Below are 21826 nucleotides of genomic sequence, written 5' to 3'. Positions count from 1 at the left end.
AAATTGTCCATCTTTGTACATACACACACTTCTATAACTGGTTTGGATGTCACTGACTTAAAAAAGTTCTACAGGATTCTAGCTTGCAATTTCCCAGTTTACCCTCAGTGAAGAAACAAAGTCAGATGTACATTATTATGGCTTCACCATTCTTCTTCTTTCAATATTAGTATGTGTTGCTTCATATTTCCTCTGAAGACATCAAACAAAATCCTTTTGATAATTTTTAAAGTGTTAGTTCTTTACAGAAGTGTTACATTCTTATTTTGGGGGTTCCCCCCAGACATTTTCAAGGTAAATGGCTCACTATAATATGGACATTCAGCAAATAAGATGTTAAAACTCTGTTTACTAGACTGTACTCCTCTCGACAACTCATATAACCCTAATTTGGTGGGAAGTCTGTCCATACTGGGAATTATAACACACTTGATCAGGAATGACACCATCAAGGTGACAGGCATAACAAATTCAACAATCTATAGAAAAATCAGACTTTTCCATGATAGCACAAGCTGGTAAATCAGTTTCTTAAACATCCTTCAATTGTTGTAATAGAGAATTTTCTGGATCCCATAAATGTATGTTTCTGCTCAGCTTAATTCCCAGGGGTTTCATCACATGGTCAGCTCCAAGGAAGCATAGTGGGTTACTGGGGTCTACCTCTATGTTTATTGAAGCATTGTTCCCTACTGCAATTCTGTGTGATGTTGCACTCCATGTAGGTGTTTCTGGCTCAAGTTTCCAAGTCTTCTCTTCAATTTCATTCATGACATCCCAGAATGGCTTTAGTGGTTCCAATACTGCTAAATACTGACTATAAGTGCTTATTATAGAGCTCTGTGGTGTCCAGGAAAGAGAAAATGAAACAGGAAAATCCAAAAAAAAACAATCTGCTGATTCTGCAGGGTACTTTGCCTTCAACTTGAGAGCGATTAGATGCTCTCTACCAGAAGCATCTTCAACTTTTAACTTGATGGTACTGAACCAAGAAACTGCATATACAAGTTCATCCCAACCCAGAATTCCTATCTCTTCATTAAAGTCTGAGTAGAACTGGGGAGGAGGAATTAGTGCATGTATCTCTTGTATATTCTTCAAAGTAACTTTCAAAGCTATCTTCAACTCCAACATAAAGCTCATTAGGTCAGCAGAGTGCTTTATTTGCTGTGGTACTGTTTGATAGTATCCATTAAGTATTATCCTCTGCCGCCAACTACGTAGTACTCTTGCATTCTCCAGTTACAAATCTTCAGGCGACAGTATTTTAATAGGTAAGTCTCTGAGCAGTAACGAAACCTTCATACACGCCATTCACTCAGTTCTGGGGCAGAAGCAATGGACACTGGTACAACAGATTTGCTTCTGTCTCCTCGATGCCTCTCCATCTCTGGAGTCTTGGAGGGCTTATGAATCAGCCGGGCCACCATTACTTTTCATATGAATGACTCAGAATACTGCTGAAGTCAATTTCCAATGTGTTTTTTGTTTTATCTTTTAAAAATGGAACTAAACCATATCATTTTAGTCAGACAATTCTAAAACACCAGCAAGGAGACACTGACCAATTTGTAATTCTTTAAGTGGTGTCCATCTTCATGTGGCATCATTCCTTTTCACAGTCATATTCTTTATGATCACAATCAAATATAATAAGAGAATAAGAACCTAGAGCATTTGAGAATATGAATCCACCCACAATCCTTTCTCAGCATGGCCAGATTCTGGATGGACTTAGCAGGAAAACCTAGTATTACAGCATGATTAATTTTTTATTTGAAGACAGCCCCTAGACACTGACAGCTTCTGTTCATAGGTTTCATGAAAGCCTTTTAATTTTTTATGAAAAATTAAAATGTTAATATTATGTTTCTGTTTCTGACAGAGCTATGATGGCTATGGCTCCTCTGATCATGAGACTTAAATATACATTTGTCTCCAGTAGTGGAACAAATCAGAATAACAACATAAAAATTTTTATGGAGATACTATTATAAGCATGAACAAGTTGCATTTCTTATGTGTATATTTGACCATACTGGTTTCTTAAGAAAGAGCTATTACTTTTGCAGTTCACTTATAACTAACATGTTTGAAACTTCAATCTTTCAGAGCAAAATATTGGTGCCATATATTTAAATTTTTCCTACATTAAAAAATAATCAGGTTGCTGTTAAAGGTGAGATCATATGGTATTTGTCTTCAGGGGAAAAGGGTGAAGGGTCTTCAGGAACAAGTATAAAGGACACATGGACAATAACAAGGGGGGAGGAAATGGGAGGGAGGTGGGGATGGCTGGAGAGGTAGGCTGGGATGGGGGAAAAGGCAGAAAACTGTAGTTGAACAACAATTAAAATTAAAAAAACTAAAAAAAAAACCAGGAAAAATTACTATTTTAACTCCTGGTGTTGCTTGTCCTTGACCAAAATAATTTTTCTTTCCAAAATTTTAGTTCACTAGAATAGCTTAGCTAAGAAAATAAATCATTTTCAATATTATAGATGTAAATACAAAAAAAGTAATTCTAACATTGAAATATAAAGGCCATAGTAAAGGCAATACTTCCATTGCTTTTTAACTTGTAACAGGAGGGTTAGATTTCATTATAATTATTTAGAACCTGGAGTATGAAGAGATGGATACTTTAAAATAAGATTTATTCCAATTGTTCCATTTAGAAAATATTACCTACTTTATAAGTCTGAGTCTCAGAAGCAATGCAACTCAAAGTTCAATAGAATATATTTACTTCATTTATTTAAATATCTCATAAATTCTGGCTTACATTTTAATTGTTCATTATCTCAATCAATTATAGATATTAAAGATATACATGAAACCAATAGCATTTTACCTATTTTCCTAGTAATGACCTCACAATCATAATAAAACTTATGTGTCATCACATCTTCTGAACCATCACATTTTACTAAGCATCCCCAGCTTTGGGAATGAATACTGGAATATTTATGCACCCCAAAAATGTTTCTCTTTTTTATATAATGACAGGCCTGCAGCTGAGAGTCACAATTCCTCATAGCCTTGAATTATTCAAAATGAGACAGGTAATATAGGTACAAATTGGATCAGATAGAGCCTTTCAAATACTGTAAAAATTTTGGATTTTCCTAGAAGTAATGGGAAGCCATAGAAATAAATGGCACTGGTTTAATATAGTAATGATAATAATCTTTAAACACTTTCAACTGTGTTCAAGTTTCAAATAAATAAACTTTTAAAATTTCACTACATTTTCACATTTTGCCATCTCATTTAGTGTTCACAACCACTGTGGGAAATAAAAAAGGTTTCCTCATTTGTGATTAACATTTGGATTAACTTACTGAAGTATGGAAAATATGCTATCATGATGAAGATTCTCCAAGTTTCAAAACTTTGTTTTTTAATATATAATATTTACTGTATTTTCTATTACCATATATCCCCCTTATATACCTCTCGCCACAGCAATCACCAGGCTGTTGTCCAAATACCTGAGTCCTTTTTCCTTTATGCTCAATCCCTCCAACCCCCTAATGGCCCTCCCCCAGCTGTCATCTGCTCTCCATCTATGAATACGTCTCTATTTTGCTTGTTAGTTCAGTTGGTTTATTAGATTCTATCTATGAGTGAAATCACATGATATTTGTCATTCTCTGTCTGGCTTATTTCACTTAAAATAATGCTCTCCATGTCCATCCATACTGTTGCAAAGGGTAATTTTTTTAAGCCGAGTAGTATTCTATTGTGCAAATGTCACATAATTGTTTTAGCCACTCATCTACTGATGGACTCTTGGGCTGCTTCCCTATCTTGGCAATTGTAAATAAGGCTACAACAAACATAGGGGAGCTTATGTTGTTTTGAATTAGTGTTTTGGGTTCCTCTGGATGTATTTCCAGGAGTGAGATTGCTGGGTCAAAAGGCAGATCCACTTTGAATTTTTTGTGCTATTTCTATACTGCTTTTCCACAGTGGCTACACCAGTCTGCATTCCTACCAGCAGCGCAAATGGGTTCCCTTTTCTCCACATCCTGGCCAGCACTTGTAGTTTGTTGACTGATTGATGACAGCCAATGTGACAGGTGTGAGGTGATATCTCATTGCACTTTTAATTAGCATTTCTCTGATGATTAGCGATGCTGAGCATCTTTTCATATGTCTATTAGCCATCCGCATATCCTCTCTGGAGAAGTGTCTATTCAGCTCCTTTGCTCATTTTTTATTTGGGTTGTTTGTTTTTTGGTATTGAGTTTTGTGAGTGCTTGATAAATTTTGGATATTAACCCCTTATCAGATGTATCATTGAATATGTTTGTGGGTTGTCTTTTTATTTTGTTCATGATTTCCTTTGCCATGCAAAAATGTTTTAGTTTGATGAAGTATCATTTGTTTGTTTATTCTTGTGTTTCCCTTGCCTGGGGAGATATACCCGATGAAAAAATTTCTATGAATAATGTCTGAGGTTTTGCTGCTTATGTTTCCTTCTATGATTTTTATGGTTTAGGGTCTAGCATTTTAATCTTTGGTACATTTTGAATTTATTCTTGTCTGTTGTGTAAGAAGGTAGTCTAGTTTCATTTTTCTGCATGTATCTGGCCAATTTTCCCAACATCATTTGTTGAATAAAATATCTTAAGCCCATGGTATGTGTTTGCTTCCTCTATTGAATATTAATAGACTATAAAGGTGTGGGTTTATTTCTCAGCTCTCTATTCTGTTCCACTGATCTATTTGTCTGTTTTTATGCCAGTACCAGACTGTTTTGATTACCACGGCCTTGTAGTATAGTTTGATATTAGGTAGTATGATATTTCTAACGTTGTTCTTCTTTCTCAGGATCACTTTTGGTATGCAGGACCTTTTGCGGTTCTATACAAACTTTTAAAATATTTGTTCTGTGAAATATGTTAGTGGAATCTTGGTAGGAATTATGTTCAATCTATAGATTGCTTTGGGTAGCATGGACATTTTAATGATACTAATTCTTCCTGCCCATGATCACAGTGTGTGCTTCCAATTATTTATATCTTCTTCAGTTTCTTTCTTCAGTGTTTTACAATTTTCCAAGTACAGGTCTTTTCTGAATATAGGTCCTTGGTTAGGTTTATTCCTAGGTATTTTTTTCTTTTTGAAGCAATTGTACATGGGCTTGTTTTCTTAATTTCCCGTTCTGTTAGTTCATTATTAGCATATAAAAATGCAACTGATTTCTGGATATTAATTTTGTATCCTGCTGCTTTGCTGAATTCATTTCACTTCTAGTAGTTTCATGATGAAATATTTGGGATTCTCTATGTACAGTACCATATCATCTACAAATAAAGACAGTTTTACTTCTTTCTTTCTAATTTGGATGCCTTTTATTTCTTCTTGTCTGATTGCTGTGGCTAGGACTTCCAGCACTATGTTGAATAGGAGAGGTGAAAGTGGACATCTGTGTATTGTTCCCAACCTTAATAGGGGCACTTGCATTTTTTGTCCATTGAATATGATGCTGGTGGTGGGTTTGTCATATATGACCTATATTATGTTTACATATGTTCCCTCTATTTCCACTTTGCTGAGAGGTTTTAAAATAGGTACTGATTTTACCAAATGCGTTTTATGCATCTATTGATATAATCATGTGGTTTTTATCCTTCCTTTTGTTATGCGGTGAATCACATATATTAATTTGTGAATGTTGTACTATCCTTGCATTCCTCGAATAAATCCCACTTTATCGTGCCTTATGATGTATTTGATGCATTGTATTCACTTTGCTAATATTTTGTTGAGGATTTTAGCATCTATGTTCATCAGTGACACTGACATAATTTTCTCTCTTTGTAGTGTCTTTATCTTGTTTTGGAATTAGGATAATGCTTGCCTCAAAAAATGACATTGGGAGTTTTCCCTCCTCTTGAATTTTATTAAATAGCTTGAGAAGGAGAGGCATTAGTTCTTCTTGGATTATTTGGTAAATTTCACCTATGAAGCCATCTGGTTCAGAGCTTTTGTTTGTTGGGAGTATTTCAAGTACTGCTTCAGTACCATTAGATATAATCTGTCTCTTCAGATTGTCTGATTCTTCCTGATTTACTTTTGGAAGATTGTATTTTTCTAGGAATTTATCCATTCCATCCAGGTTGCCTAGTTTGTTGACATATAATTGCTCATAATATTTTCGTACAATCCCTTCGTATTTCTCTGGTGTCAGTTATTATTTCCCTCTTTTCATTTCTGATTTTATTTATTTGGGTCCTCTCTCTTTTTTTTTCCTTAATGAGTCTGGTTAAATATTTGTCAATCTTGTTTAGGTTTTCAAAGAACCAACTTGTGGATTCATTGATCTTTTGTAACATTTTTAAGACTCTATTTCATTTATTTCTTTTCTGATCTTAATTATTCCATTCCCTCTTCTCACACCGGGCTTTATTTGTTGTTCTCCTTCAAGTTCCTCGGGTGAGGGGTTTCATTGTTTATTTGAGGTTTTCTTGTTTTTTTGAGATAGGCCTGTACTCCATGAATTTCCCTTTTAAGTTTGCTTTCCCAGTGTCCCACAGATTTTGGATTGTTTGGTCCTCATTTTTATTTATTTCAAGGCATCTTTTCATTTCTTCCTTGATATCACTGTTGACCCATTCATTGTTTAATAACATGTTATTTAGCTTCCATGTCTTCATGTTATTCAGTGATATTCTTGTGATTGATTTCTAATCATAGCACTGTGGTCAGAGAAGATGCCTGATACCATTTCAATCTTCTTAAATTTACTGAGACTTGTTTTGTATCCTAGCATGTGTTCTATCCGAGAAAATCTTCCATGTGCGCTTAAAAAGTATGTATATTCTGCTGCTTTGGGGTGAAATGCTCTGAAGATACCAATTAAATTCATTTGATCTAGTGTGTTGTTTAAGGCCACTGCCTTATTGTTGATTTTCTGCCTGGAAGATCTATGTAATGAAGTCAATGGGGTGTAAAAGTCCCCAACTATAACTGTGTTTCTGTCAATCTCTCCCTTTATGTCCACCAAGATTTGCTTTACATGTTTAGGTGTTCCTAGTGTTGGTGTATAAATGTTTACTAGGATTATATCATCTTTTTGGATTGTTCCCTTTATCTTTGTGTCCATCTTTGTCTCCTGGTACAGCCTTCATATTAAAGTCTATCTTGTCTGATATATGTACTGCTACCCCAGCTTTTCTTTTCCATTTGAACAAAATATCTTTTTTCAACCCCTAACTTTTAGACTGTGTGTATCTTTTAATTTGAGATGGGTCTCCTGGAGGCAGCATATACATGGGTCATGTTTTCTTATCCATTCAGCTACCCTCTGTCTTTTGGCTGGAGCATTTAAGCCATTTCCATGTAAGGTTATTATTAATAGATATGCATGTAGTGCCATTTTATTGCTGGACTGTTTTCCACTGGTTTCTTTCCTTTCTCTGTCTCTCCCCATCACCTTCTCTCCTACCCCTTTCCCTTCTTCTCCTCCTTGTTCTCCTTCATCTTCTTCCTCTTTCTTCTTCATTCTCCTTCTCCTTCCAGCAAACCCTTTAACATTTGTTGCGGTAGTAGTATAGTGTTAACAAACCCCTTTAGCTTTTTTTTCTTTTTTTTTTTTGTCTCAGAGGCTCCTTATTTCTCTTTCAATTTTAAATGATAGGTTTGCTGGGTAAAGCAACCTTGGTTGTAGGTCCTTGCCTTTCATCACCTTGAATATCTCACACCACTCCCTCTGGACTGAAATGTTTCTGACTAGTGATCAGAGAACAATCTAATTGTTGCTCTCTTGTACGTAGCTACTTGATTTTCATTGGTGGATTTTAAGATTCTCTCCTTATCTTTAGGCCTTGTCATTTTAGTTATGGTGTGCCTTGGTTTAGGCCTCTTTTGGTCCAACTTGTTTGGGATTCTCTGAGCTTCCTGAACTTGTCTTTTTCCTTTACCAGATTAGGGAAGTTTTTAGTCATTCTTTCTTCAAATAGGTTCTCGATACCTTGCTTACTTTCTTCTCCTGGTATTGCCATGATGTAGAGATTGTTATGCTTCATGTTGTTTAAGATGTTTCTGAAATTCTCATTTAAATTTTTTTTTGTTTTTGCTGCTCTGCCTGATTATTTTTTTCTACTTTGTCTTCCAAAACACTGATTTGATCCTCTGCTTCATCTAACCTGTTTATTCCTTCCAGTATATTATTTATCTCAGACATTGCACTTTTATTTCTGACTTATCCTTTTTTATGGTTTCTATGTCTTTTTTGGTGCTGTTGAGTATCCTATAATCATTACTCTGAACTCTCTATCTGATGAATTGTTTCCTTCGCTTTTATCTGGAGAATGAGTTCTTCTGGAGAATTCTCTTGTTCTTTCATTTGGGGCCTATTTCTTTGTCTTCTCATTTTGGCTGCTTCTCTGTACTTTCCACTTTAGATATTAAACTAATCAACCATCCATCTGACCAGTTGTTAATCTAATCAATCAGTAATCAGCAGTCAGGCTTAAGCACCACAGGGTGGAGTGGAATAATTCCTGTGGGCAGGGCTATTGCTTCCCCCTTAGGCTGATGCCATTCAGAGGAGTGTTCTGACTGAGAAAGATGACTCCTGCTATATGGGGAATGAGTCAGCACAGGGATCCTGGTGGCTGCTCTCTCAGTTCTCTCCCCAGAGCCACCAACCCCAGACTCTCCTTAAGCTTCTCTAGTCCACTCAGGCTTCCCTTTGCTGGCACCCAGTGTAAGTGGCTGCAACAGAAAATCTGTGCTTGGGTCCTTTAAAAGGCTCTCTGCATCTCCACCTGTCTCTCCCTGGCCAACAGAACTCTGGTTATTTTGAGGGGGTGGTATACTAGCAATGGTAGATTTTCTGAGACGTTTTCACTTTTTTTGTTCATTATAAAATTCCTCTACTTCCTTCAGAGAAAAACAAATGGTGGGCCACTCTGGAGGGAGCTTATCCTGTGACTTAAGGCTGTCACTCAAAATGGGCAGTACATCATAATGAATGGCACTGATCACATTAATATCGTGTGCCATCACAGAAAAGTATAGCATGGAGATACATTAACAAAAGATATAGGCTCTAATTATAGCACTTCAGTAAACTGTGGGACACAAGCGTTCCCAGATGGAAAGAGAAGAAAGAAATAATGCAGTTGAAGGGATCAGAGGAGAAGTTGTGGGGAAGTGAGGGTTACAGAATGACAAAGTGTCAGTTGTAAAAAAAAACAAAAACCCAAGGTGAGAGTGGACAAAAATGCTAGAATGACATCTAGTTATCATCAGACACCAAAGGAGCTACATATGTTATACAGGTATACAGCATAGTTCATTTTACTGCATAGTTATATTTTCAAGGAGGCTTTTATGATTTTAAAATCTCCCATTCCATACACTTTAAAAGAAACTAACCAGGCTAGTTCAAGAGTGTTGTTCGTTAAAAACTGTATATATATTCAAGGTACATGAGGATGTCCCTTTGCTTTGAAACACTGTAAAAACAGCAATATAACATGATTTTATAACATCTTTGAGGATTTTTACCTCTTGATACCTATGTGCAATTTCCATTAACATTAAAGCTCAGATTTATGGGTGCTCACCAATGGATGTATGTATCTACGTTTTATTGAAATAAAAGGGTCCTACAGCCACTATTTATTTCTAGGCAATGCAGAATTTGAAGAACAGCATACAAATCTTTTTTAAAGCCTAATCTTTATTTACTGCTTCATCTAGCTGCTGCAGTACTCAAGGAACTTGAACTGATATTCACACAATACATAACAATCACTTGATCCATTTTTAAAAAAAAGGCAGCTACTTTGTAGGTTTAACCAGGCTAACACAATGCTGAGCAGAGAACATAATAAATACCATAGCCAACTGAAATGGGATAAGCAATTTTAGTAAGTAGAATGTAAGACATACAGCATCCTACAATGCCGAGCATTTTTACAAGCAATGGTGAGAGGTGCTAACCCCATGGCATAATGGGTCCCTCTATAGAGCACCACAGGGGACTCATTCAAATACTGGTCCACCCACCCTTTGTTCCTTTCACTATAGCTCTCACTCCTGGCTTGTCATTTCCTTGGGGATTTAGTCAGATGAAATTCTCTAGGATTATAATAGGATTTGTTTTGTTAAAAGGTTGGCAACCAATTGAAAATACTACCTTTTCCCACCACTCCTCAACAGTCTTCCTTTTGAATGATCATCAGTTGTTTCACAAGATAAAATACATTTATACTGTACAGAGTTTTTTACTTGCTAGTTAGCCAGGAAATATTATTTACTTTTATTGCTTTGATTACAAAAATCATAGAATAAAAGGCATATGCAGTAAAAACAGATCATGAAACCAACACCTGTTTTCAAATTGCCTTGGGTCTGTTTATGAAGTGGTTTGGCCTAAAGCAATTAGTAAAACCAGATTTGAATGCTATTATAAATAGTTATAGGCTTTCCTTACATAACCCATATTTATGTTTATAAAAAAAGCTAAGACTTAAAGCTTGCAGTAATAACTCTGTGGAGAAATCAGTGCAAATTTATTATCTGTGATCCTTCTTTATCTCTTCCTATTGTATGCATCTGGGACAATTCTGCAGTACTTAGGTGATACGACTGAATCTTATTGGTGGAGGGCTTTTCTATTTTAAGCACAAATCTGGCATTTAAAAATCCAAAAGTAAAAAAATTAACATAGAAAATAGCAGGAAATTAAGCAAATTAAAGATACTGTCAATAGCACTCAGTACTGTCAAATGACTAATAATCCCAGTTAAAGAGTATAAGGAAAAGGTAGTGCATTTATGAAAAGTAGATACCAAGGCAAGACAGACATTTAATGTGAAAGCATAAAAGATATTTAGAGCAGAATAGCCAGTATATTAAGTCATCAGTCCTTTGATTATTTTATCTTTTGTACAGCTGAAACCAATGTGTACAAAAGCAGTAAAAAAATCTATGCAGTTTTTAAAATATCAGCTTGCACCAGTGCTAACCACGAATCATAACCAGTGCTAGCATGTAAATAAGGTTCACTTTCATCTTAATGTATTTATATGTTTCAAAATGAGCTTATTTGGGAATACATGAAAATTATTAGTGATATACAGTCTTTTCAAATCAGGCTTATTTCTTTTTATTTTAAAACTATATTTTTCCTCCCAGTTTAAGTGGCAGGTAGTCAGTAACATAAATTACTTATGTGGATTCTGCTATAATTAGCTTAAGGAAAATCATAAACATAAGAAGAAAGAATTTTTAACATTGTTGGTTTAGAAAGAACACTTATACCATAACAAAACAGTAATATCCCTGTTCTTCTGAGGCAGGTTTAACATCACTAAGAGAGTCAGAAGAGGAGAGCACTTTGGCGAACATACTGAATTTCTCACTTTAATAATGAAGATGTGGTTCTGTGCAATCTAAAATTAATTTAACATTAGTAGAAAAGAAGTAATATTCTACTATCTCTGTTTTTTTCTTTCCTATTTAAATTTAACAAGTGGTAGCAGCTTTCAGAGAGCATGCACGAAGAATTCAAATTAGATGTCAAAGTCAAAGAGAAGTTTGCCTTCTATTATCTGAATAGGATTTAAATAATTAGTTCAATAACCTTTTTATTTTAGAAAGTTGTTTTTTTTTCAATAAATCTCAGAGCACTGCTTAATGAACTTAAAAAGGAGTAGCCATTCAATAAACAGTGTGATACTTAAGTTAAAACAAATAAAATGGCAAGTGGATGGAGAAAGAAAATGGAAGAATAACATAAAAGAAATGTTTTAAAGGGAGGGGGTTTTATCAAGCCAAACCTCAGCAAAATCTTCTCCTCTGGGCCCAAATGCAAGTCAAAGACCTTTTCATTTGGCAACAATGTAGTCCAATGACCAGAGCACCATAAAAAATGTACCAGTGACTTGTTTTCATTTTAGCTGCACTTTTGATGTTTTATGGCCTGTGGAGATGTTCCCTGCCTGTATCACACATACAGGTACCACACTGTGACTCTATTCGGAGATCCCTTGCTTTGGGTTGTTTTTCTAAAGGGAAAGATTGATTTGTAAATAAATATTCATCTATAGTCCCTTGCCAAGTCTCTATTATTCCTACAAATTGCATAATCAACCTATGTGAAAGAAGATGACAAAGAAACAATGTGCTTTGAAAAACAACACTGAAGCATTCACTTCGTTGAGAAGATGAAAATCCCAAGAATAAAAGAGCTTGGGTCTACCTTAAAGCAGGAGCTTCCCGGCAGAAACAGGAAGGAACAAGAGCACGTAATACTACTGCAGCTGTGATATTTCTGAAGTAGGACACGCAGAAAAGGGCACAAGCTATTCATGGTTCTGAAAACATTACATTTAATTCCTCTGTGAAAGATTTAGCAGCTTAGTGGAAAGAAGCAGCACACTGAAAAACAAAACAGAACAAAAAAACCAACTGCGAAAGAAGAGTCAGCACTTTAAGCAAAGTTGCTTAAACTAATAATTAGAAAGAATATATTTCAGAAACACTAGCCTCTAATAATCTCATACCTTAAGGCTAGAATAAAAGGTCATTGTTAATTGGTAGAAAAGCAGATTTGGACACACAATTAGGAAGCCAAATTCTGTGATGAATTCAACCCAATCACTACCCTTTTTACCTTCAATTATGCCAAGACATGTACCACATAGAGCCCAGAAAAGAAGCCATAATTCAAAATTAAGCTTCTTTTCCATTTGCAAAAAAAGCCACATTTAACTTTCATAGCCAAATCAACTAAGAGAACAAAACCTATTTGATGGTCAAGAACAGAAGATAAATAGTACTTTAAAAAGTGATGCATACTGAATAATAAAAAAACCTTTTTGCATTTGATTTAACAGGGTGGTGGTTGTTTGAGGGAGGGGGTATAAGGGGACTAAATGGCAATGAAAAAATATAACAAAGATGATATATTTAAAAAATCACTTCTGATAAGAGATGCAATTTCCCAAGGGCCATCCTTTAGTTTAAGTAAATAGGTAAGTGCACACACTGCAGTCTCATTTTTATTGGAATTAGTCTGCAAGCTGTGGCACTGGGAATATCAAGGGGAACACTATGTAAATCATATGACTATCTAACCACTAAGCTGTGCATCTGAAACCAATGAAAAAACAAAAAAAATATATTTTAGGAGGAAACGAACAGAAAATAAATAAAATTTTTAAAAAGGAGTTTTAAAAATAAATAAACAATAACCGAGTGAACAGAGGTGTAGGTTTTTAAAAAATATTAGAGGAAAATTAACATATGAATTAAATTGTTTAAAAAGTATATTTTTTAAAAAGGTGTTTTATATACCTTGGTAATAAAGAGCTCTCCTAATTATGATCTATTCCAGTAAGACCTAATATTTTATCTGAATAAATTCATAAAGATAAAAATTTTTAAAGGATAAACCCTGCCAAACTCCTCTACTTACTAAATCCAGAAGTCTTTCCTTTTCATTAAACACATTCTCACCTGTCAGGCTGTACATAACTATTGTGGTTTGAGGAATTTTAATGGAAAGGTATTTTACCCTTTAAAGATTTTTGTAAGAGTGTATAGTTTTTAAGAACAAAATATAAATCAGAATTCTCTGTAAGAGTTGATGAAATTATTTGTGTAGCTATACAAAATGTTTATCATCTACTTGTGACTTCACTCACTGGTAGGAACACTTAGAAATTCCAGCAGTGGTATTAGAATTCCAAAAGGGCTAGGAGCCAACAGTCCATTGATGAACTTTTCTCTGTCCCTTTGAAATGTCTTTCATTGCCCCTCTCCCTGTTACCAATACCAGAACCCCAAAAGTAAGAGAACTATTTTGCCCAAAGTAAGAGAGGTTTTTTTGGGAGCAATAAGTAGTGCCATGTTGGGAACAGCTCTGCCTGGTTTCAGGACTTGTAACCACCCCCCCATGGATAAGGCTGAGTGGGCGAACTTTGGACTGTGAGCCACTAAGGAGACAAAGCTTATCTCCCTGGCAGGACCGCTGCTTCTGCTTCATCCATCTCTGGCCCCCAGTGCTTGGTTGGTTAGTCAATGATGGGTAAGACCCCTTAGAGGAGGGGCAACCTAAGCCAGACCTGATCGCTTGGAAGGCCCTCAAGGAAGGACTCGGGGGGGCTGCAGCAAAGAGGGGGTGATGGACCCTTGCTCCCCAGCTATTCTGACATAGCCTGAGTCCCCATTTCCATCTGGGAGAAGTGCTTCCTGGCTCTAATCCACTTATGCCTAAAAACCTATGATGAGGGTAGTAGTGCAGTCCTCTGCCAGCCAGAGGGGGATCCAGGGTGATCGGGCATAAGAAAGAATTCCTGAAAGTCCTGTGAAGCCTGCTTTGCTAAGAGTGCTTTCATTCATATGATAAGGGTCTGAGCAGGAAATGAGTATGTCTTCCAAAGTTTTTGCAACCCCATTACCTGACAGACACTGACTCAGACTAAGCCCTCAGGATTCTTTGAAACGTTATCTACTGTTTGATCCTTGCCACCTGACATTGACTGATGAGCTTTACCTGTATCCCTGTGTATTATAACCCAATAAAAGCCATTGAGGAAGGGGCTCTTGGTCCTTCTCCCGTGAGAGACTGACCACCTCTCCTCCCCAAGCAGATCATGTCTTGGTAGTTTTATTTTCATCTATGGTGGACCAGGGGACATGCGCACAGTTTCCCCCACAGTGTCAGTCTTGGTCTTTGTTTGTTTTCTTCAAACAGAATACTGAGACTTAAGAGAAGTAAAATAGAGTTCAAACAATGCTCACACAATTATATTTTCCTATTTCTTCTTTTGCACAGCCAATGTGCAGAATACCAGATTGAGACAATGGAGGTGAGAAACAGTGTTGTGAAGAAGGTAAACAGATGAAAGAGGATTCTTCTGAAGCAGCAAAATGGAAGAGAGGAAAGTGGTGAACAAAGGGCCCCAGGACCACAAAGTGTGGTAAGAAAAAGTTAAGAAATTGGAAACATAAGGATAATTTTTAATGCACAGAGTCTGTGTGGATAGCATTCAATTTGACCATAATCCTTTTTTAGTGCTTTGCATCTTCCCCTGCCAGGAAATTTCAGTTCCAAATGAGCCATGCAAACTGATCGATACTATTTCTGGTAGCTGAAGAAAAGTATTTAAATTGCCAGATGTGATATTTTTCTTTCCATGTATCCTTCCCAAGTTGATACAACATGAATTCAACATTTAAAACATCCTCTAGCCCTGGCTGGTGTAGCTCAGTGGATTGAGCACCAGCTGTGAACCAAGGGGTCACAGTTCAATTCCCAGTCAGGGCACAGGCCTGGGTTGCAGGCCAGGTCCCCAGTGGGGGCCATCTGAGAGGCAACCACACACTGATGTTTCTCTCCCTCTCTTTCTTCTTCTCTTCCCCTCTCTCTAAAAATAAAGAAATAAAATAATTTTTAAAAATTAAAAAAAATAAATAAAACACCCTCTACTAATTTCCTAGAAACTCATTATGTTGGAAGTTTATTGCTATATTTATTTTCTACCTTGGACCAATACTAATCACTAATGATGGCCATCCTCTTAGTGCCTTCATGTTGTGGGTTTTTAGGATTATTAATGGAACTTGCTTTAAGTTCCTCTTTGGACACATGAGAGTTTACTTAAATTTGAACCATAAAAAAACAACTACATACTAGAAAAGTTTTTTTTAAAAGTCCTTTTTCATTTCAGTTCAACAGTGTTTGATTCCAATTACTTGTTGATATGACAAAATGAAGTCCACAAATATATACAAAGCACAGTAATCTCTTATTATCTCTGCCACTTAAAGTAGTGCTAACATAAACAACTGAGATAATGTCACAAACATCATAACTAAAATAAACACTGAATATTCATACAAAGCCATACTGCATAGCCCTCCTGATAAAAACTTCCCTTCATAAGTTAGCTCCAAATATTTGAAGATAATTTATCAATTTATTAGGAAATAAGACAAACATATACACTTTTGGTTAATACCTCTAAAGTTATTAAAAAATCTAACAGGTATTTATAACTGGACAATAAAGATGAATCCATGTACAATAATATTAATTTTCAAAACAATAATATGAAATCGTATCCTTATTTTTGTATTTTTTCATCTCTTTGTGTCTAGGATATACATGGACTTTCTGAAACCACTGCAGAGTTTTGAATAATGTATGAAATAAAAAAAATCTCTGTTCATTGCCCAGGGAGAACTGTATTGCTTGCCATACAGTACAGCTATGCAAGACAAACAGACCATTAAACCTAGAAATCTCAAGCTAAAACCTTCCCGAGTGGAAAGGGAAAATATCATCCTGGATTTTAGAAGTCCCTCAACCAAACAGTTCAAATCCTTAGAATAATCCACTGAACTAGATAAGAACCCTTAAACTTCAGAAATATCTGTTCTCCTGAGTAAAGCTGTGAGTAAGCTGGAAAAGTGATTAATTAACCTAATGTTATTCTAAAAAGGTTCACTAACTCCTGCTACTTCCCTTGTCTTCCATAGCATGTTTGCAAAGACCAAGGAGAAGATATGCACAAATTCAACAAAATGCAATTATTGCCACTCTCTTTTTCCTGTATTTTCTGCAGCAGTATTTAGGCATTTTCCCCATTAAAGAATAGGAATAGAGGAAATTATGATTTGAGTTGAGAATGATAAAGAGATGATAGTCAAATGCAAGGACAATGGACATAAAAATAAGAGTAATGGCATATAGTTATATTGTTTTTTTAATGTAGACTCAGCATTTTCCTTCACTTGTCAAGCCTAAACATTACTATGTAGAAAGGCCATGCGATGGTAACATGCATTGGATGGACATTCAGGTTTGCCAATAGAATAAACTCAGCTTTAATGGAATTCCATTTATAGTGATGTAGAATGAAATTTCTACTTCCTTCATCTCTCACACTTTGAATTTGAGAGACAGCTTTAGGTATGATACATTAAAAAGGCTTTCATGTAGATTCATTTTTTTTGGATAATTGTAAATCATTCCATTTATCAGGAGCATATACTATCAATATATTATACTGAGTTACATTCCAGGTGCTAAAAACAAATCACAATCTTTTAAAAGTAAAATACACTTATAAGGCTTATGGTATTCTAGCAGTTTGCATTATCTTTGTCTTTAAGAGCATTGACACTGAGCATAACCAGAAAAGGCTTCCTGGGTATTAAGTGCAAAGTATATGGGCTCATGTTTTTGCAAAAGCAAAAGATACCAATGAATAACATAAGAACTTGAATCTCAAGAGGGAACTGTGGAAAAGCTGAAGATGCCCACTACTAAGAAAGATGCCTCTTCCTTCCTTCCTTCTATCATCTTTGATTCCTGTCAATTTAATTGACACGAGGAGAAGTACCAGGAGCAAGGTTCAGATTATAACACACAGGAGAGGTATATCCAAAGATTTCACAAAAGTGAGAGCTGGACAAGCAGTACATTTATATCCAGGTGCATCGAGCTGCCTCTGACCACTGGGGAAGCAGATGAAACTTTGCTGAAGAGGAAGCAGGTTACAATCTCATATCCCTTTTTAGCAAAATAATACTATGCTACTTAGTCCATACAAGAGAAATATAAACCCAACATCACGAGCACCAATTAGGACAAACAATTATTTCCATTTAGTTCTGAAAGCAATTAGTTATCCAGACAATGTAAGGTACTTACGACAGTATTATAAATACCTTGTCAGTTAAGGTAGTTATAAATGCACACAATGTCTGCTCATATTAGAGTGGTATCATGTGTCTGACATATAGGGTCCCAGCCACTTATTCCTGAACTGAAGGTCGGTAAATAAGCAGGTGTTTGTGAGCTTAGCTACTAACATTAGCATTCCTGTGAGTGTTTGACATGGAATTAAACCTACCAAGATAAATTTATTGCTGCATAATAATTGCTTGTCCTCATAGCCCATATTCCAATATCTGAAGAAAGCCTTTTAAATTCATAGTCTTAAAAAATCAACTGAAAATGACCTTATCTCCTACTGGCTACAACTATCACCAATGAAGAAATGTGCAGCAGGGCTGATTATATTGTGTGGGAGAACAGACAAGCAAAAGAGATTGAAATTTCTATAGAGTACATCATCAGTGCTTGCTTAGGACAATTTTGCATATAAATGGGGCATAAATGGTCTGTGTGCAATTTGTTCTCCAGTTGTCAAAAAATAATCAAGGACAGACTACATAGCAATCTTCTCTTTCTGGTTTCCCTAATGCAAACCTGGATCTGATTAACACATGTATATGTCTGTCCCAAAAGTAAAATTTAATTTCCATAAATAAAAAGAAAACAAAAATTATGTAACTAACATAGGTACACACTTCAATATAAAATTTAAGTGAAGTGAAGTGATAGAAAAAAGACACTAAATTAAGCAGAGTTAAAAATTCATAGCCTTTGAGAACTCCGTGCAATCCATCTTCTAGCCCACTCTATCCCCCTCCAAATACTCTCCCAAAATTGTTTTTGCTAAGGTCATCACTGAGTTCTGAGTACTTAAATCCAATGGATTCCTTCCAATTCTTTTTTTAAAAATATTTTATTTATTTATTTTTAGAGAGAAGGGAAAGAGAAAGAGTGGGAGAGAAGTATCCATGTGTGGTTGCCTCTCTCGTGTCCCCCACTGGGGACCTGGCCAGCAACCCAGGCATGTGCCCTGACTGGGAATCGAACCAGCAAGCCTTTGCTTCATAGGCCCGTGCTCAATCCACTGAGCTCCACCAGCCAGGGCCCAATTCTTGTTTTATTGGTCCTCCTGCTTACATCTGCTGCTGTCTACCACTTTCTCTTTATTTATTTAATTTTTTATCGTTGTTCAAGTATAGTTGTCTCCATGTTCACCCCGCAATGCCCCCCCCACCTACACCCATCCCCACCTCCCACCCACACTCCAATGCTCATAGCAGCACAATTTGTAATAGCCAAGTGGTGGAAGCAATCTAAGTGCGTATCAGTAAATGAATGGCTCAAAAACTGTGGAACATTTACATGATGGAATACTACACAGCAGAAAGAAGGAAGGAGCTGCTACCCTTTGCGGCAGCAGGGATGGAACTGGAAAGCATTATGATAAGTGTGTAAGCCAGGAGGTGAAAGCACTTTCTCTTTAAAAAGCTCTATTCCTTTGGCCTATGTGATAGCATACTAGCTTTTTACTCCCCACATCTCCATAACCAGCCCCTTCATGCTTTCTTTCATGCCCTCTGTCTTGAAAGCTATTCCCATAATCTGGTGGTTCTTAATTTTTGTGACACATTAAATTCACCTAAGTCACTTTGGAAAAATTCTAGCTTTGTTTTCATGTGGTATCATTTACAGACAATAAACTAAAGTGCCTGGTTCATTAGTTATATTTTTTATTAATTCTCACGCAAGGATATATTTATTGCCTTAAGAGAGAAGGGGGAAGAACGAGGGAGAGAAAGAGATGGAGAGGGAAGTTAGATACAGAGAGAGAGAGAGAGAGAGAGACAGACAGACAGACAGACATCGATGTGAGAAAGAAATGTTGATTGTTTGCCTCCCATATGTGCCCTGACTGGAGAATTGAACCGACAAACATTTGGTGAACAGACAACACTTGCACCAACTGAGCCACATGGCTAGGGCTGCTTCAATTAGTTTTTTAAAAATATATGACTGCCTAGGCTCTGACTGCCCAGATTTGTATTTGATTCATTCAAAGAGGAACCGGACATATTTCTTAAAAGTACTTCAAAGTGATTCCAATGTGTAGGTACAACTAACAGAACCACAAAGGTCTGTTTTCTCATTTGCCCACCGCTCTACTCATTTTCCCCAGATCATCTTACCCACGGTTGTATTTCTCACTGTCACCTGAATGCTGATCAAGTCTCCAAGATTCCTAGTATTCACCCTCTAGTAATTGCCCAGAGGTAACCAAGCTAATGCCACTGACAATAATACATGGCTGGCCTAAGGAGAATCTGATTTGCTTCTTCTTTTTTTTTTTCAAAGATTTTATTTATTTATCTTTAGAGGGGAAGGAGAGAGGGAGAGAAACATCAATGTATGGTTGCCTTTTGTGCGTCCCCTGCTGGGAGTTGGCCTGCAGGGAACTGGCCTGCAACCCAGGCATGTGCCCTGACTGGGAATCGAACCGCGATCCTCTGGTTCGCAGGCCTGTGCTCAATCCACAGAGCTATGCCAGCCAGGGCTCTGATTTGCTTCTTCTTAATCACCTCTTCCCTTCCTCTCAAAAGAATCACACACATACTATGACCCACCGAATCCTGACTTTCAACACTTGCAAACCAGTTAATTCTAAGGCTGACAATGGTTTTCTGAAAATGGGCCCATTCCTTTTATGTCCTCTCCCAACTCTCCCCCTACTTCTGCAAAGTGAACTCAAAAATGTCTTTCTTCCACCCCCTGCCCACGTCTCCGTACGAACCACGAATGTCCTTTATATTAACTTAGGAGACTAGAGCTCAGCATCAGACAGCTATGAAACACATATCACAAGATAGATGAGAAAGTGCTGTCAACTGTAAAACACTAGGAGTGCTAAAGTATTTTAACCATACCGCACAGTGTATACTTAATAAACATAAATGAGTTAAGAGGGGACAGGCCACACACTTGGAAGTAAAACTAGGTATAATAATATACGATAGGCAACTCCATTCAAGATGCTTGAAAGTGTCTAGACAGAGTTTCCTATTAGAATCTCTGGAAGAAACGCAATTTATCTTTCATTCTCTAACCCCCTTTCTTTCCTTAAAACCCCAGTATGTAAGGTACAAAAGATATTCATTATTTAATCCACAAGAACCTAGCTCTCGGTCCACACTATTTTACTAAAACTGCTCAGAGAAAGGTCAACTGTTACAGACTAGGTGAAAAGCCCATTTGTCTATTTTCAGTTGGCATTCTACTTAATTTTCTGCAGTCTGTGAGTCTATTGACTTCCTCCATTTTAAAATTTTCCTTACCCTGAGTCTTCCAGGTATCATTTTGGCTACCTCTCCTTCCTTTCCAAACATTTTTTTCTCAGTGTCCTTTGCTGATTCCTCCATTTGCCTTTTAAATGTCGTAATCCCCAAACTCACTAATCTTTGCCTTCTTTACCTCTCATTGGACATAGTTTTCCTGGGTGATTCCAAGACTTCTATAACTGTATCTATGCAGCTGTCCTGAAAATCTGTTATCTCCAGCCTCAACCCCTCTGGCTTGCGTGTAATTATGTAATCCTCTACTGAAAAACCTCTGCTGGCCCTTTCTGTTGCAATGTATTTGTCATTGTTGCCACTGTACCCTTCCATATCTCTAGTGTATGTATCTCCCATTTACTTTACCTAAAATGCCTATTCCTCCTGTTCCTCTCCTGACAAAAACTACTACCCATCCTTCAAATCACAGCTCAGATGACATTTTCACCATGAAATCCTTCTTGAATTCTCTAGGCAGTTAGTTGCTCTTTTGGTACTTTGTGCAGACTTATATCATAGCATTTCTACTGTGTATAGATCTGCTTCCTCATGAGACTCTCAGTTCTTTGCACTCCAAGGTCTATTGCCTGACTCTTGTTATTTGATCAATAAATATTATCTGGATGAATGATATGCTTTTATTTGCTTACATTACATAATTTTTACTGATTTGAATTACACATAAAAATATAGTGACTATACTATAGACAAAATGAAATTTCGTTGGTCAATCTAATATTCTAGCACAAACTAAAGATGAGGGAACCTCATGGGAAAGAACCCATCCTAAGGGAGAAAGAAGTAAAACCCTTGGAATGAATGACCGCTTTGATGTAGTAAT

The 21826-nt window shown here is 36.5% G+C and overlaps 1 protein-coding gene and 1 pseudogene across 3 annotated transcripts in view; both read right to left on the bottom strand.

Moving 5' to 3' along the window:
• Positions 1-21826, bottom strand: part of DIAPH2 (diaphanous related formin 2) — a 902023-nt gene that overhangs the window by 160086 nt on the left and 720111 nt on the right. The window lies entirely within an intron of this gene.
• On the bottom strand, positions 24-21318 carry LOC118997208 (E3 ubiquitin-protein ligase FANCL-like; annotated as a pseudogene).

Source organism: Sturnira hondurensis, unplaced genomic scaffold, assembly GCF_014824575.4.
Source record: "Sturnira hondurensis isolate 20B ecotype Veracruz unplaced genomic scaffold, ASM1482457v3 Scaffold0012545, whole genome shotgun sequence".
Lineage (NCBI taxonomy): Eukaryota > Metazoa > Chordata > Mammalia > Chiroptera > Phyllostomidae > Sturnira > Sturnira hondurensis.
This window is presented reverse-complemented; position numbering and strand designations above follow the sequence as displayed.